Source organism: Nannospalax galili, unplaced genomic scaffold, assembly GCF_000622305.1.
Source record: "Nannospalax galili isolate Female #2095 unplaced genomic scaffold, S.galili_v1.0 scaffold52, whole genome shotgun sequence".
Taxonomy (NCBI): domain Eukaryota; kingdom Metazoa; phylum Chordata; class Mammalia; order Rodentia; family Spalacidae; genus Nannospalax; species Nannospalax galili.
In genome coordinates this window covers 3,225,729-3,237,198 of record NW_008334003.1, presented here as the reverse complement: position 1 = coordinate 3,237,198, position 11,470 = coordinate 3,225,729, and the positions used below count along the sequence as shown (strand labels likewise).

Sequence of the window (11,470 nt, the reverse complement as noted above, 5' to 3'; positions counted from 1 at the left end):
GAAACACGCAGACTCTTCTCCGTGCGATGACTCATGTGTCACCAGGCTACTCTAGGCTATTTACACAGTGGTATCGGGGTACAAGAAGGGAGCATGAAGGACTTTTGAGGCCAAGGTTCAAAGCCGGCACACTGTCACTACTGCCATGCTCAGTAGCTCAAAGCACTTTGCCAAACAAGTCCAAGATTGTATGAGTGGTAATTGGGAGAAAGAACAAACACACTGCAAAGGACATACTCCTCTACTCAAGTCTGAAGCGATGGGTTTTCAAAACTTCTGTTGGAATATCCTAGGAGGTTTGTCAGTGCTTAGGTTGCTGAGTCCCCTGAGTTTCCACTTCTAGTCTAGGATGAGGTCTAATTTGCAGTGCTAACAATTTCCCTGGTGATGGTGGTGTAGACTTTGAATCATGCTTCTAGAACCATTGGTCTGCAGTAGAGTCTCCTGCAGCATTTACTACTCAAACCCACAACATAATTATGCCCAAATAAAAGCAGCCTGACTCTTAGCAACCATTTTAAAGCCAAGACAGAACTTGAACACCTAAGAAACTGTTCCTTCAGAACTCTCTCAGAACTGTGCTCCTGAACAGGGGCCACTCTTTCTTTTATTGAAACAGTGTGTCCAACATGAATGGGGAAGTAAAAATTGGACCCTTATCTTATCAGAGAAGAATTTTTCCCTTTCTGTTCCCTACAGCTAGACCAGCATGCACAAGAGCTCAAACAAACGTTATCAATTTAACCCCATCTATTGTTTGCAACACAAATAGGATAATCTTCACATCTTTGTTGTTTGAAGGAATATTCTGTACTTTCTTGAAGTTGGAAAACATCCACGCACATTCATACATTGTTTCAGGGTTAAGGTCACGGAAGGGTCATGAGGAATTAAAGCTACATGCTTTAGGTTAAAAGAAGAGCTCAAGGCTCCTGTGCTTCTTTACATTATAAACAATCTAAGATTAAAGTTTTGATTGTAAGGTAAAGTAAAAGTCATCTGTTCAGAGCATGTTCATATTGCAAAAGTCATTCCCACAGCCTCCTCTATGCCTAAAATAATGAAATAAACTTATATATTTAAATTTACTTCTAAATAAATTTCCTGCATAACATAACATATATTATTCATGATAGACTCCTCTCAGAAAAATATGAAATCTTGTTATTTTTTAATTCTAAAAGTGTCTCCTGGGGTTTCATATTTTCAAGGCTTGGTAATCAGTTGATGGGCTTTTGAGGATGATTGGACCATAGGAGCTATAACTTCATCAGTAGATTCATCACTAATGAATTCTAAGTGGATGATTAGGAGGCCATAGGAGGACTTGCCTTTGAAGGGCCTTTTCCCTGCATCCTTTCTGTCTGTTTCACTGTTTTGTGGCTACTACCCCATGAGCAGTCTGCTCTTGCCCATTCTCTGGGTCACAATGTTCTGCACCACCATGTCCCAGGAAAACTAGAACCAAGGGACATGAACTGAAACCTGTGACCCTGAAAGCCAAAATATATCTTTCCTCCTTTCCTGTGGTTTATGACAAGTATTCTGTCACAGCAATGAAGAGCTAACACAAACATTAAAAATGTAATACTTTGCTGGGTGTGGTGGCGCACGCCTTTAATCCCAGCACTAGGGAGGCAGAGGCAGGTGGATCTCTGTGAGCTCAAGGCCAGCCTGGTCTACATAGTGAGTTCCAGGACAGCTGGGGCTACAGGGAGACACTGTCTCAAAAAGACAAAAATAATGTAATACTTTATTTATATACACATTTTTGATTGAATTTTTTGTGTATTTCATACAGAACATCTCAAACAATCTTAATCATCTTTATACCCCCGTCCCCACTGTCTCCCTCCCATAGGCCCCCCTCCCCCACTGGAGCCCATGTACTCTGTCATCCCTGTTAAGGCCCACTAGGTTGTCATTGTCCCCAGCCGTTCCCTAGTGCAAGTCCATCCACTGAGTCTAGTCAGCCTGTCTAGAGTCCCTTGTGTTAGGAAGATCAGCGCTTCTTCATCTAGCAGCAATCAGCTGCCAACATTCCTTCAGATAAGATTGGGGTCTGTTGTTTATTTCCCCAGTTCTACGCTGGGTTGTCTGCCTGAGTTTGCATGGGACTTGTGTATGCTGACACCATTGCCACAGTATCATATGAGCAGGTTCCCAGGAGCTTGTAAGAAAAATGTAATACTTTCAGAAGAATTTGATTTTCTCCTTTTTATGTAAAAGAAGTCTTTCCTGAGATCCTGACTTAGAACACCTGAGAAGCTCTGATCAATCAAAAGTCATTGAGAGACACTGGTTTTCATCTCCCTTTGTCTACTTTTGCATTCTATCCCCTCCATACCAGACATGATGAGGTCAATAAGAAGCAAGTCTTGTTGAGCCAAATGAGAGAACTGTTTTTAATATTTTGTTAAATTTAACTAGAAATAACTGAATAATGGACTGTATAGTCATATTGCACTTACTGACTATATATATATATAGTATATATATATACTATATGATCATATACATATATGATGTAACAGACTTAGGGGATTTGATGAACTTGCACTTAAATTCCACCATTGTTTAATAACCATTGCTTGATATTTCATAGCCACACATTATTTAAATCGATAGCTATCTACCTTCTATTTACACCTTAGTTCTGCAAGTAATAACAGGTTTCTGTAGCTCTTTGGTAAACTTCAGGTTAACTGTAGTTTCTGGTCCTAGAAGGTCCATCCAGTTTTCAGTTTCTTATTAACAAGGGGGACAGAAGTAGTTACTCGGTTCTTACCGATTTTTAGAATATTTTCCTGGAAAGACAGGTATTAGTTTTAGTATGCTGTGTAAAATGAGACTTAGGCTAAGAGATTTAACTAGAATCACACACCGGAACCAAGACAGGTTTGTCTAGGAACAAAATACCTTCTTCTATATCAAGCAAAATAATAAATGTCAATATCGGTTCATATTAATTAACCATGATTAGCTCTTACTTAGCTATGTTTAGAGTTGCAGTTTGTAGTAGTGATGCCCCAGAAAGGGCCTATCCTCCTTTACATTTTAAGTATTTCCAAAACATTATTGTTTTCCAGAACTATCAAAAGTCTTGATTACTTACTAAATGCCAAAAGCAACCCATGTTTATTATCCTATTTAATATTCATGACAACTCTCTAAGACAGAGTTCTACTATTTCTGTTTTCATTTTACGGATTAAAAAGCAACAACACATTTAGGGCTGGAGAGAGGGCTCAACAGTTAAGAGCACCTGCTGATCTTCCATAGGTCCTGAGTTGGGTTCCTAGCACCCATGGCTGGTGGCTCACAACTGCCTGTAACTCCCAGTACCAATATATTCAACACCCTCTTCTGGCTTCTGAGGTCACCTCATACACAGGTACATAACTAGCACACACACACACACACACACACACACACACACACACAAACACACTCACAAATAAAAATAAAAGTAACTCTTTAAGGCCATTTCATTGACACCTGAGAAGCAAGAGCATCTGTGGGAAGCTGAACCTGAGGGGAGCTGGTGGGCCTGTCAGAGCACGTGGATGGAGCCTCAGCTTTTCGAACTCAGGATCTCGAAATGCATGGTGATTCGTGTCCCTTGGATTGTAAGGTTTCTGTAGGTAATCTTGGAAACAATGGCAACAAAATTGAACTGGAACAGGCGTTTGGCTATTCTTGGCCATTCCAAAGTGTGTGGGTTGCTAGAAACCCTCCAGCTTTGCTTTTGTTGAATTTGAGGATCCGGGAAATGCAGCTGATGCTATCGGAGAGCTAGATGGAAGAACCCTGTGGCTGCCGTGTAAGAGTGGAATTGTTGAATGGTGAAAAAAGAAGTCGAAATCGAGGCCCACCTCCCTCTTGGGGACCGCGGTCCTCGAGATGATTACGGAGGAGTCCTCCACCCCCACGCAGATCGCCAAGAGCGAGAAGCGCCTCTCGAAGCCGGAGCAGGTCACTTTCTAGAGATAGGAGAAGAGAAACATCACTGTCTCGGGAAAGAAATCACAAGCCATCTCGATCCTTCTCTAGGTCTCGAAGCCGATCTAGGTCCAGTTTGCAGAAGAGTAAGAAAGTAACTTCATTTTGACAGGAGTGTGCACAGAAATCCAAGTTTTGTTGGAGACTTCGTAAGGTTGGTGCTTTTTTTTTTTTTTTTTTTTTTTTTTTTTTTTTAAATAGGGTCTCCCTGTAGCCCCAGCTGTCCCGGAACTCACTATGTAGACCAGGCTGGCCTTGAACTCACAGAGATACGCCTGCCTCTGCCTCCCAAGTGCTGGGACTACAGGCATGTGCCACCACACCTGGCAGCTTGGTGCATTTTTAGGATGTTTTAGCTGTTCAAATTTGTCTCTTGGAACAGTGACACTCATAACCATATAATTCTCTGTGGTTTCAAATGGCTCATAGGAGGCATGTAATACCAAGAATTGTTACTTTATAATGTTCCCTTAAGCAAGATTGAATTTTCTTTGAACTTAAATTTTTCATAGACTGAAATAAACCTCTAAATCCTGCCCCCTCAAAAAAGTAACTCTTTAAAACAAAATCAAGTCCCTAAGTATCACTTTTAAAAATATTTTTTATCTGTTATTTTCATTTTATTTTTTGTGTATGGGTGTATTGCCTACATGTGTGTAACTGTACCTGTGTTGTACAAGTCCAACAAAGGTCAGAAGAAGGCATAGGATCCCCTGGAAGTGGTTGTTAGCTGCCATGTGGTGCTGAGAACCGAACCTAGGTCCTCTGCAAGAGCAACCAATGCTCTTAACCACTGAGCCGTCTCTCCAGCCCCCTAAGCACCACCTTTAAAGACGTCACTTCCAAACCTAGAATATAGTCCTAAATGATTAAAAAAAAACAAAAACAAAAATCAACTCAAGTGATTAAATAACCACACCTAGCAAGATGTAAGCTGGAGCGCGAAGGAAGTACATTTAGTTCAAAAATTTGCTTCCCTACCTGTGGTTCCACTTTGTCCTGCTACTGGAATCAACCTTCATAAAGTGACAGTGCTCCAAAAATGTCTTTGAATCAAACACCAGGTGTCTTACAGACTAAGAAATCCATGACAGAACGGCAGCGAAAGGTGAAAATAAAACACCTGGTTTATTCAAAGACATCGTAGCTGAAGGCAGCTGTGAGACTGACGTGTTTGGCTGACACATGACCGAGAGTGTGTGACTTCTAAGCATCACCTTCTGGGGACATCTGCTCACTTGAACAACACCATTGTAGCTACAACACATTTTCAGCCCTGCTTCAAGTCCATTTATTTTGTATACACACATAATTGCTGGTTTTGAAAAATATTTTATTATTTTTATTTTTTTATTCTATTGCCTGCATGTAGGTGTGTGCACCTATGTCGTGCAATGCCCGTGGAGGACAGAAGAGGCTGTCGGATCCCCTGGAACTGGAGTTACAGACAGTTGTTAGCTGCCATGTGGGTGCTGGGATGCGAACCCGGGTCTTTTGTAAGAACAACCAGTGTTCTTAACCACTGAGCCATCTCTCTAGCCCTGATTGTTGTTTTTTTTTTTTTTAACAAAACAAATAAAATCCACCTCATCTAGTTTTTATGTGATTACTCACTTAATTTACTAGATTTGACTCTGATCAACTTTGTGGGCATTTTCCTAAATCAAATCAATGCTTAGAGAATATATTTATTGTTAAAATTCTGAACATAAATCCTGCAGAGGATATTAATATTGTTGGGACCTACAACAGTAACCAGGGTAATCAATTAAATCAATAAGCACTGATAGTCTTTCATGGAATATTTTGAATATTCCAATATGAATACACTTAAAAGCAAATACATCTGTATATCTCAATCTGTTCAAGAACAAAAACAAACTTAAGCATGGTGACCCATACATGTAATCTTAGTATTCTACAGGAAGATCAAAAGTTCAAAGCCAGCCTGGGTTATATAAGAAAGGAAAAGAAGGGAAAGATACTTAGATTCAAATGCTGGGTTCAGCTTTAAGAAAATTGGTCTATACAAATTTACTTCCTAGTTCAGTCACTTGTGAGGGTCACCTAACCCACACCAGTGATCTGGTAATGGTCCATGTCCATTTGTTACTGCTGTGATAATCACTGACCAAAACCAACTAGGGTAGGGAAGGGTTTATTTCAGCTTACACTTTACAGTCAGTCCTCATAGCAGAAAGGCAGGGCAGGAACCTAGAGGCAAGAACTGAAGCAGAGACCACCCACGGAGGAGTGCTGTTTACTAGCTTGCTCAGCTCCCTCCCTCCCTTCATCTCTCCTTCCTTTCCTCCCTTCATTTTGAGAGAGGGTCTCCCTGTAGCCCCAGCTGTCCTGGAGCTGGCTATGTAGACCAGGCTGGCCTCTATGTCACAGAGCACTAGGACTAAAGGTTTGGGTCACTATGCCTGGCTTCAGGTACCTTTCTTGTATAGCCCAGACCTACCTGCCTGTGGATGGCACTTCCCATAGTAGACTGGGACTCCTGCATTAATGAGCAACCAAAAAAAAAAAAAAGCTTCACAGACATGGCCACAAGCCATTCTGATCTGGGTGATTCTTTAGTAGATGTTCCCTCTTCCCAGGTGACTGTAGTTTGTGACAAGTTGACAAAAACTCACCAGCATGGGCAGTTTCAGAGCTTTTTTACATGAATTTTCCAGAGACTGACATTACAGGTCATATAAATAATCAAAGCAGATTTCACTTATAAGCGGAAAACTCAACAGCAGCAGATATATCAGTTAAAGTTTCAAGTTACAGAACATGTCTTGAGTAAAAATCAGTTTGTTTCATGTAAAGCAAAATGTCTTTTTAAAAAAGGGGCTGAGCAGCCTGAGAATGCTGTCAGACACCCAGATTTTTCAGATTGTTCTCATCTTCCTTTATCATCTTACAGAGACTGGCCTTCCACACATACAAACTGCTTCCTAATTGCAAGATGGCTGCTCCACCTCCAGACATCACCCAACAATCCAGGTAGAAAGAAGGGAGTAGGGAAGAGACGTGGGGTAACTGTGTCTGTCCTTCATCAAGAAGGCAAGAGTACTTCCAGAAGCCCCCCAGCAAACACGCACTTAATGCGCCAGACTGTGTCAAACAGCCTTACAAGCTATAAAGGAAACTGGGAAATTAAATATTCAGTTCTCCAGTCCCTACATTAGAGTAAGAAATGGAAGGAGGAGGTTGAGAATTCATGTTGAGTGAGCCAGATTTTAATGTCTGTCTCAATAGAGCTGATGTTCTACCAAGCAGTGTGTTTTCACACATTGCATCATTAAATCATTGCAATTTCCAGAGTTGGTCTTTGTTCTTTTAATTTTATTGAAGAGGCAAGTATAATCTAGAGTGGTTAAGAAAATCAGCCAGTTTCTCCACGGATGAGTTTCTTGATGGGCTATGCAATCCCAAGTGGTCAGCCCTAAACTTGTGTACATATAAGCAATATTGAATGGACTTAATGTTTTTTTTTGTTATGGCCTGGAAATCACCATGTAGACCAGGCTGGCCTCCAACTCATGGAGATCTACCTGCCTCTGCCTTCTGAGTGCTGGGATTAAAAATGTGAGCCACCAAGCCCAGCTTCAGTAGGATATGTGCAACATATAATATTATGTAATATATACCTATATGTAACATTATACATATGTGTAACAATAATAACTAAACAAGAGGTCACAAATTGAGAGCAGGAGGGGAACACAAGAGGAATTGGAGGGAGGAGACAGAGGGGCAGAAACGATGTTAATACAGTGCTCGTGGAAAAAATTCTCAAAAAGAAATTTGAAAAAGAAAATTGCCTCAGTAGACCAGCTCATGAGTACTGGCATCAGTTTCTATAGGACTTACGAGACAATGCTTTTTGGAGCTGGAGAGGTGGCTCCATGGTTAAGAGCACTGGCTGTTCTTGCAGAGGACCTGGGTTCAGTTCCTAGCACCCACATGGCAGCTAACAACCATCTGTAACTCCACACCCTCTTCTGACCTCCGTGGGTATTACATGACCTGGGTGCACTTACATGCATGCAGGCAATACACTCATACACATAAAATAAACACAATAAATAAAATTTTAAAAAGAGACATTTCTAACATGGGTAAAGAAGACATATGAACATGCAAACAAGTGCCTTCCCAAGGACTGAGTATTGCGCTCTCCAAAGGCAGCTCAAAGGGCAGTTTTTATATCCTACTAAATCCTTACACGGTGATCCTGTCCTTACAAGGAACAGGCTTGAGAAACCTCTGAAAGGAGACTGCCAAGGTTGCTTGGGATTAACCACTATATTCCATTAGTCTCTGGAGCTCTCTCATGACTCCAAATCTTCGCTCATTGGCAGGAGATTTATAGACAATGAGCTACTCATTTAATGCCTAGCCTATATTTAATGCCCAGCCTATATATTTCCAAAACTTGATTTGCTTTTATTGTTTATAATGTGGCCCTTGATATATTCCAGAGAAACCAGTTTGCTCTGTTTCTCCCTGCCATGGATAGAGAAGGGTCTTAAATAAATCACACTAATAATCAAATAAAAACATAAAATGAAACACATTGCTAAGCTCAAATACTAAATATTTTCTTTTCAAAGTTGCACTAATGCTGCTGTACAGACTTTATGGAATGTGTTAGATGCTTTTGGCAGGATAAACTTTTGTAGATGGGTGTTCTTGGTGTTTTTCTTTTTTTATTGTTTTATTTCTGAGGGAAGGGCTCTTGCTTTAATGCATCTACAGTTCTTTGGGTATGGGTTTGAAATAACTGACTTCTACCTCATGGAAAAGCTTGAATTTACTTCTAGGTATATAATTCCTGAAAATTCAGGACAACTGTGCTCACACTGGGTTCATGCTTGCCTGTTTAATGCTGAGTGGGTTGATATACCTTAATAATCTCCAACTTCTCCCCAAGTGCAATCTTACATGTCAGACGATTAACACATTTATGCATATATTGAATGGAGCTGCTTTTTCATATTTACAATTTTCATTTGCTAAAATATCCAGTTTTTTTAATTGTTTGGCTTTAGTCTATTACCCCAAGTATCAAGGGAAGCAAGGTTCTTCCCATACTTGCCATTCCTGCCTTTGATTTTCCGTCTTAACCAAAGTTGGGAGGTGAAGGAGCCAGAAAGAAGATCAAACAAAATAAATGGAGCAAACTGAGATTTTGAGGTCTTCAAAACTGCTGAACGGTTAGCAAAGTGAATGAACAAAAACACCTGCCTAGTCAGCTAATGGCTGTGTTTCCAAAACTGTCCTTGTAGTTTTCTTAAGGAGAATGTGGTCAGAGTAAAGTGTTTTAGGGCAATGGAGACCTTTGATAAAAATAAACCTTTATTGTTTCTTATTTTGCTTATAATTAATAATATACACCCATTTCACAAGCATCCATTCCCAGCTCAGTATTTTATAAATTGAGTCAAATTATCAGTAAAACAATATAAGAGGAAATGTTAGAGAAGAATGGTTTGCAGGGACTGGAGAGATGGCTCAGTGGATAAGAGCATTGATTGTTTTTCCAGAGGACCTGGGTTCAATTCCCAGCACCCACATGGTGGCTAACAACTGTCTGTAACTCCAGTTCCTGGGGATTTGACACCCTCTTCTAACTTTGGAAGACACTGCACCATACAGGTGCACTTGCATGCAGGCAATATACTCATACACATAATGTAAAAATAATAAATAAAACATTTTTTTAAAAAAAGAATGGTTTGCAGATGCCCTTTGCAGAGCAACTTACAGGCTGGAGCGATGGTTCAACAGCTAAAAGTTCTTGTTACTCTTCTAGAGGACCTAAATTCTATTCCCAGCACCCAGGGTCAAGTGGGTCACAACCACTTGTGACTTTAGTTTCTGGAGATCCAGTGCCCTGTTCTGGCTTCCAGAGTCTCCTGAAAACACACACACACACACACACACGCACAATTTTTTAGAAGAACAATTTAACCACAACTGATGGCACATTCATGAACTTCAAGCACTTGGGAGAAGAAGAGAAGAGAATCAGGAGTTCAAGGCCAAAGTCAGTTGTGTAAGAAGTTGCCTCAAAATGTTAAAAAAAAAAAAAATCAATTTACATAGGAATAACTGTTTTGCTAATCCCATATAATTTTGATTCACTAAGGTATATCTCTAAGAACTTCTAGGCAAGCTTTATAAAGTTCATGTTCCTCTTAATCAATAAACTAATTAGGCAATTTATGTTTTTCATTAATTCCAATGGATCTTCTTTCCTCTCTCCAACCCTCCACTCCTCTAGTCCTTATTACCTATATTACATATATTTAATTCTAGGACATGTGCAGAAGTCTGGCACTACTTTCAAAGAATTGAAAAAAATTGTGAAAGCAATTGGTTTCTAAAAGTGGGGCCCCTTCACTGGATTTGGGGTACAGGCCTGTAATCCCAGATTTAAGAGACTGGAAGAATCAAGAGTTTAGGATCATCTTTGGCTGCAATGTATGTAGGCCAGCATGAACTAAGCAAGATCCTGCTTACCTAATAATCAATCAACAATCAGTCAACTAATTAATTAAACTTTAAAAGGAGTAGAGACTTCTACGATCTTAATGGGGCCTGAAGGACCCAGAAGTTGTCAATAAGTCATCTTTCCTTTTCTTCACCGGAGGTTTGTCACACTCCTCATTTAAAAAGATGGTTTCATAGGTGGGGTGGGGGCATGTGTCTGTAATCCCAGCACTTGGGAGGCTGAGACAGGAGGATCGCAAGTTTGAGATCGGCCTAGGCTATAGCCTGAGTCTGAGGCTAGCCTAACTTATATACAGGGAGCTCTCATTTCAGACAAGCAAAAGAAAAATAAAGCTTCCTATTGGAAGCAATTAAGAGCTGCTGGTTTTTACGTTCCTCATGGATCAGAGGCTCCTTGAGGAGTGGCTTAAAATCTTCAGTACTTTTCCTGTGGCCTAGAACAGACTGAAAACCCTGCACACACAAATTTTAAGTGACACGAAAAAGAAGAGGGGCTTCATTAGCCGCACACGCTCTGCTTTCCCCTAGCTACGGTTAGGGTCAGTGATTCCAAGGAGGAAGTCTGAGAGGTGGCGCTCCATAAACTACTACCTGTACTTTCCCTCCTCGCGGTGCTGGGGAAAGCGCGCAGGATGCTGGCGAGGTGCTTTGAAGCCTCAGCGTGCGGCGTCGCAGTAAGTTGAAAACGGAAAGTGTAAAGTATGAGTCCGTTTGTTCACGTCGGGAAACAAAAGTATTCGGCCAGACCTTCCAGTCAGTGGCGAACCGGGTTTGAACTGGTCATTGACAAAACTGAGCGGAGATGGTGGCGGGGGATGCTCCCGTGGGAGCGAAGGCGGACGGCGGGGGGTGGCGGGGTCCCGGGGGTTCCGCGGGCCGGAGCGGCCTCCGCCTGCAGGGCCCGAGCCCCTCGAGGCGCGGGGTCGGGGTGCACGCTCCCTCCGGGGCGGCTGAC

The 11,470-nt window shown here is 41.2% G+C and overlaps 1 pseudogene; it reads left to right on the top strand.

The window, feature by feature from the left end:
- Positions 1-3,601: 3,601 nt before the first annotated feature.
- Positions 3,602-4,111, top strand: LOC103730694 (annotated as a pseudogene).
- The last annotated feature ends 7,359 nt before the right edge of the window (positions 4,112-11,470 follow it).